At 21.7% G+C, this 6,503-nt stretch overlaps 1 long non-coding RNA gene across 2 annotated transcripts; it reads left to right on the top strand.

Annotated features, from left to right (window-relative positions):
* Window positions 1–407: 407 nt before the first annotated feature.
* Window positions 408–5,829, top strand: LOC131683245 (uncharacterized). Of its 2 annotated transcripts, XR_009304450.1 has the most exons (4): window positions 408–620; window positions 892–988; window positions 1,057–1,195; window positions 5,561–5,829. It is a non-coding gene; the product is annotated as an uncharacterized LOC131683245 (long non-coding RNA). The 2 variants fall into 2 exon arrangements; XR_009304449.1 differs by lacking the exon at window positions 5,561–5,829 and having other exon boundaries at window positions 1,057–1,246.
* The last annotated feature ends 674 nt before the right edge of the window (window positions 5,830–6,503 follow it).

Genomic DNA, 6,503 nt, shown 5'->3' with positions numbered 1-6,503 from the left:
AGTTTAACTGGGGAGGCGTGATTTTAGACCGCGCAATAATCCCATCAGTTTTTTCCCACCATCGTTATAGTTGTATTCATCTTAGCTGCTTCGAGCTAGCGTTGCCAGATATACCAGATTTATCAGTATTTATATCGATGTTACCAAATACCGAAATACAATTTTGCCACCAAAAAAGTATTACAAACTTCTTTGTAATCTCAGCGAGTAAGAAAATCTGTTAGTTTACACTGTATGTCTGGTAATTTGTTCGAAGATGTCTGTTCACTGTAATGCGGTGTTCTCGTTATATACTTATAAGCTAGACGAAACGCAATCTGGACTTCAACATGCTTAACAATACTAATAACCGATTTCCTCATCCTCGCATAACGTTTTAGCCAGGTTTAAACGTACTGGTAAACCTGGTTTAAAAGTTAAGTGAGGGTGAAGAAATCGACCTGAAACCGCAAATCTGGAAAAATAAGGATATGTCTGGAATGTTGGCACCACTGGTTTTAATTGTTTTTGTTTTGTGTTCTTGGATCACACTTGACTGTAATATCAAAGTTCCAGGAAAGATTTTGATAATATTTCGATTCCGGATGATTGGCTTTACCGCGAAGGACATTTTCTCCCAGGTAAGTTCAATAATTTGTTTTGACATAGGAGATTATAACTACTAGAGGGCGGATGTCGCCGTTAGTATTGGTCAAATATTAACCCTCCGGCAGTCGTACCGTTGTATTTACCTTCAGCGAAATCTTTCAGCACCAGCGGCTGCTCATTCGGTTAGTATGCTTACGTAATAGTTTCGATGGGTTCGATCAGTGAATGCTCTCTAGTAGTTATATTTTTATTTGACCTCTAAATATAATATTACGATGCACTAATCATATTTTCTTTTTGCAGGTATTCTACTGTAGACCCTACTGTAGTGTGGCAAAAGGACCATGTACTCGAGAGTCGATTCGAGATTTATGCGACATGTTTGCAGTACTTATCCGGGGTAACATTTTTTCCCTATTAAATATAACCAACAGTGACACTATCACACCATAACTTTTCAAATTTTAGGTCAGGAGGATGTCCAAATGTGCAATAAATAATATACAGTGCAGCAGCAATCATGCGTACCACATTCTTCGGTTTATGGCCGGGCAAGTTCACAGCCAATCAATGTGGGATAAAACGTTTAAGAACCGATTACAATACTGTAAGTAACATCTCGAGAAAAAAGTTCCATTACGTTTTCAAAATTAAATTTAACAATCTTGTTTCATCAAAAAAGCCCGTTCTGTAACTATTTGTAAAACCAAGTTTAGCCAAAATCAAAACATGCGGCATTTCAAATGGTTTCTATTTTGAATGTCTGAATTTTAAAATAGATGTTTTCTTGAAATTAATAAAGCAAAAAAAATTAAGCATTAAGAATTTTAAGGAAGTAGAAACTTGAATTGTAGGCTTCTAGAATTTTAGAGTTTTGAAAGTTTATTTTTCTAGAATATTAGAATGTCAAAATTTTGGAATTTTAGCATTTTAGAATTCAGTTTAGAATTTTAGAATCTCAAAATTTTAGAAATTTAGAATCTTAGAATTTTAGAATTTTAGTATTTTTGAATTTTAGTATTTTTGAATTTTAGAATTTTAGAATTTTAGAACTTTAGAATTTTAGAATTTTAGAATTTTAGAATTTTAGAATTTTAGAATTTTAGAATTTTAGAATTTCAGAATTTTAGAATTTTAGAATTTTGGAATTTTAGAATTTTAGAATTTTAGAATTTTAGAATTTTAGAATTTTAGAATTTTAGAATTTTAGAATTTTAGAATTTTAGAATTTTAGAATTTTAGAATTTTAGAATTTTAGAATTTTAGAATTTTAGAATTTTAGAATTTTAGAATTTTAGAATTTTAGAATTTTAGAATTTTAGAATTTTAGAATTTTAGAATTTTAGAATTTTAGAATTTTAGAATTTTAGAATTTTAGAATTTTAGAATTTTAGAATTTTAGAATTTTAGAATTTTAGAATTTTAGAATTTTAGAATTTTAGAATTTTAGAATTTTAGAATTTTAGAATTTTAGAATTTTAGAATTTTAGAATTTTAGAATTTTAGAATTTTAGAATTTTAGAATTTTAGAATTTTAGAATTTTAGAATTTTAGAATTTTAGAATTTTAGAATTTTAGAATTTTAGAATTTTAGAATTTTAGAATTTTAGAATTCTAGAATTTTAGAATTTTAGAATTTTAGAATTTTAGAATTTTAGAATTTTAGAATTTTAGAATTTTAGAATTTTAGAATTTTAGAATTTTAGAATTTTAGAATTTTAGAATTTTAGAATTTTAGAATTTTAGAATTTTAGAATTTTAGAATTTTAGAATTTTAGAATTTTAGAATTTTAGAATTTTAGAATTTTAGAATTTTAGAATTTTAGAATTTTAGAATTTTAGAATTTTAGAATTTTAGAATTTTAGAATTTTAGAATTTTAGAATTTTAGAATTTTAGAATTTTAGAATTTTAGAATTTTAGAATTTTAGAATTTTAGAATTTTAGAATTTTAGAATTTTAGAATTTTAGAATTTTAGAATTTTAGAATTTTAGAATTTTAGAATTTTAGAATTTTAGAATTTTAGAATTTTAGAATTTTAGAATTTTAGAATTTTAGAATTTTAGAATTTTAGAATTTTAGAATTTTAGAATTTTAGAATTTTAGAATTTTAGAATTTTAGAATTTTAGAATTTTAGAATTTTAGAATTTTAGAATTTTAGAATTTTAGAATTTTAGAATTTTAGAATTTTAGAATTTTAGAATTTTAGAATTTTAGAATTTTAGAATTTTAGAATTTTAGAATTTTAGAATTTTAGAATTTTAGAATTTTAGAATTTTAGAATTTTAGAATTTTAGAATTTTAGAATTTTAGAATTTTAGAATTTTAGAATTTTAGAATTTTAGAATTTTAGAATTTTAGAATTTTAGAATTTTAGAATTTTAGAATTTTAGAATTTTAGAATTTTAGAATTTTAGAATTTTAGAATTTTAGAATTTTAGAATTTTAGAATTTTAGAATTTTAGAATTTTAGAATTTTAGAATTTTAGAATTTTAGAATTTTAGAATTTTAGAATTTTAGAATTTTAGAATTTTAGAATTTTAGAATTTTAGAATTTTAGAATTTTAGAATTTTAGAATTTTAGAATTTTAGAATTTTAGAATTTTAGAATTTTAGAATTTTAGAATTTTAGAATTTTAGAATTTTAGAATTTTAGAATTTTAGAATTTTAGAATTTTAGAATTTTAGAATTTTAGAATTTTAGAATTTTAGAATTTTAGAATTTTAGAATTTTAGAATTTTAGAATTTTAGAATTTTAGAATTTTAGAATTTTAGAATTTTAGAATTTTAGAATTTTAGAATTTTAGAATTTTAGAATTTTAGAATTTTAGAATTTTAGAATTTTAGAATTTTAGAATTTTAGAATTTTAGAATTTTAGAATTTTAGAATTTTAGAATTTTAGAATTTTAGAATTTTAGAATTTTAGAATTTTAGAACTTTAGAATTTTAGAATTTTAGAATTTTAGAATTTTAGAATTTTAGAATTTTAGAATTTTAGAATTTTAGAATTTTAGAATTTTAGAATTTTAGAATTTTAGAATTTTAGAATTTTAGAATTTTAGAATTTTAGAATTTTAGAATTTTAGAATTTTAGAATTTTAGAATTTTAGAATTTTAGAATTTTAGAATTTTAGAATTTTAGAATTTTAGAATTTTAGAATTTTAGAATTTTAGAATTTTAGAATTTTAGAATTTTAGAATTTTAGAATTTTAGAATTTTAGAATTTTAGAATTTTAGAATTTTAGAATTTTAGAATTTTAGAATTTTAGAATTTTAGAATTTTAGAATTTTAGAATTTTAGAATTTTAGAATTTTAGAATTTTAGAATTTTAGAATTTTAGAATTTTAGAATTTTAGAATTTTAGAATTTTAGAATTTTAGAATTTTAGAATTTTAGAATTTTAGAATTTTAGAATTTTAGAATTTTAGAATTTTAGAATTTTAGAATTTTAGAATTTTAGAATTTTAGAATTTTAGAATTTTAGAATTTTAGAATTTTAGAATTTTAGAATTTTAGAATTTTAGAATTTTAGAATTTTAGAATTTTAGAATTTTAGAATTTTAGAATTTTAGAATTTTAGAATTTTAGAATTTTAGAATTTTAGAATTTTAGAATTTTAGAATTTTAGAATTTTAGAATTTTAGAATTTTAGAATTTTAGAATTTTAGAATTTTAGAATTTTAGAATTTTAGAATTTTAGAATTTTAGAATTTTAGAATTTTAGAATTTTAGAATTTTAGAATTTTAGAATTTTAGAATTTTAGAATTTTAGAATTTTAGAATTTTAGAATTTTAGAATTTTAGAATTTTAGAATTTTAGAATTTTAGAATTTTAGAATTTTAGAATTTCAGAATTTCAGAATTTTAGAATTTTAGAATTTTAGAATTTTAGAATTTTAGAATTTTAGAATTTTAGAATTTTAGAATTTTAGAATTTTAGAATTTTAGAATTTTAGAATTTTAGAATTTTAGAATTTTAGAATTTTAGAATTTTAGAATTTTAGAATTTTAGAATTTTAGAATTTTAGAATTTTAGAATTTTAGAACTTTAGAACTTTAGAATTTAAGAATTTTAGAATTTTAGAATTTTAGAATTTTAGAATTTTAGAATTTTAGAATTTTAGAATTTTAGAATTTTAGAATTTTAGAATTTTAGAATTTTAGAATTTTAGAATTTTAGAATTTTAGAATTTTAGAATTTTAGAATTTTAGAATTTTAGAATTTTAGAATTTTAGAATTTTAGAATTTTAGAATTTTAGAATTTTAGAATTTTAGAATTTTAGAATATTAGAATATTAGAATTTTAGAATTTTAAAATTTCTGAATTTCAGAATTTCAGAATTTTAGAAGTTTAGAATGTTAGAATTTTAGAATTGCAGAATTTTAGAATTTTAGAATTTCAGAAACTTAGAATTTTAGAATTTTGGAAGATGAGAATTTTTGAATTTTAGAATCCTGGAATTTCAGAATTTTAAAATTTTAGATTTTCAGAATATTTGCTTTTTGAATTTTAGAAGTTTAAGGTACTTAATTTATTTTTAACATTTGAATTTCATTTATACTATTAAACATGGAAATTTAAAACACTGTTTTGAATCACTTTTAAAACAGTATATCTTTGTTAGTTTTCATTTGTTATTTTGGCTTTTTAGTCGGATCACGATCAATTTGCAACCTTCGTTTTAATGTCTTCTTGCTATATTTTTTATTTCGCTTTTGTTCGAACAGAACAATATTTCTGAAAGCACCTATTTATAGCATAAAACTGCTAAATATTGCACGGCTTTGTTTGAATTTTCATATAGTTTTGTTTCTCATTGTTGCATATTAATTTATTCTAAACCAGCTAATGGTTTTAATTTTTACAGGAATTTTATCGATTGGCGGTGAAATTATTGAATTTTGAGATAAGTATTTATTAATTTTTGTTATGATATAGATAATTTCATTGTTTATTTTTTTTAGGAATAATGTATGTGGCGATATTAGCAATGGCTTACTTCAACAGACATGTGTTACTAATATTTGTGGAATTGCATCGTGCAGTCATGATTCCAACAAACTTCGCAGCGGATTTTAATGTGACGACCTATCCCGAACAGCTGAAATGAAATGCTTTTTTCTAAAGAGTTACTATTCTATGAACACATTTCATAGATGCCTAAGTGAAAATAGTAACGAATTATTGATCTTTAGTTGTAGTACACTACCTTTCTTCACATAACTGTCCTATAGGGGAATAGTACTAGAAGTAGCAGTAGAATCAGAAGAATAGTCTATTGTTTTGTAGTATACCTTGTGAGAGTATCACCTCAAATAATAAAATTAGACTTATGGATAGACAATTAGTTAAAGATAATTTAAATTTGATTAGTTGCTATACACAGAAAAAATGTTGGTAATAGTAAGAGTTTGTCGCTCTTAACAAAAAAACAATCAACATGAGATTATGCTTGAAAAGAAACTTATTTTGATTACTATTCTTCTACAGCTTAAAAGGGACACTTTTATTGTTATTATTTTCATTGATTAATTTAAAAATTTTACTTTTAACTTGGTTGTTTTTGCTACCTTTAGGCGTTGGTTGTTTTTTTCTAAGAGCGCACATACTTTTACCAATATTTTTTTCTGTATGTATAAACTTACCAATTTTTACTAGGGTATGACAGAAGCGGTATAATTATCACAAAGTTTGTATCTCTATGAAGATATAATCGATCACAATAAGGAAATCAAACAAGAATTTAAGTTGTAAAAAAGTTGCATAAATAATGCAATAGACACCAAGTATTTCTATATCTGATGCACCACTGTAGCAGAAAATAACAAACTGATATACTGAATTGATAATTATTGTAGTATGATGATTAATAGGCTCACATGAAATTGGTGAGAAGTTAGCATAATT

This window comes from Topomyia yanbarensis, chromosome 2, assembly GCF_030247195.1.
Source record: "Topomyia yanbarensis strain Yona2022 chromosome 2, ASM3024719v1, whole genome shotgun sequence".
In the NCBI taxonomy this organism is placed as follows: Eukaryota; Metazoa; Arthropoda; class Insecta; order Diptera; family Culicidae; genus Topomyia; species Topomyia yanbarensis.
The sequence above is the reverse complement of the archived record's forward strand: the minus strand, read 5'-3'. Positions and strand labels throughout refer to the sequence as shown.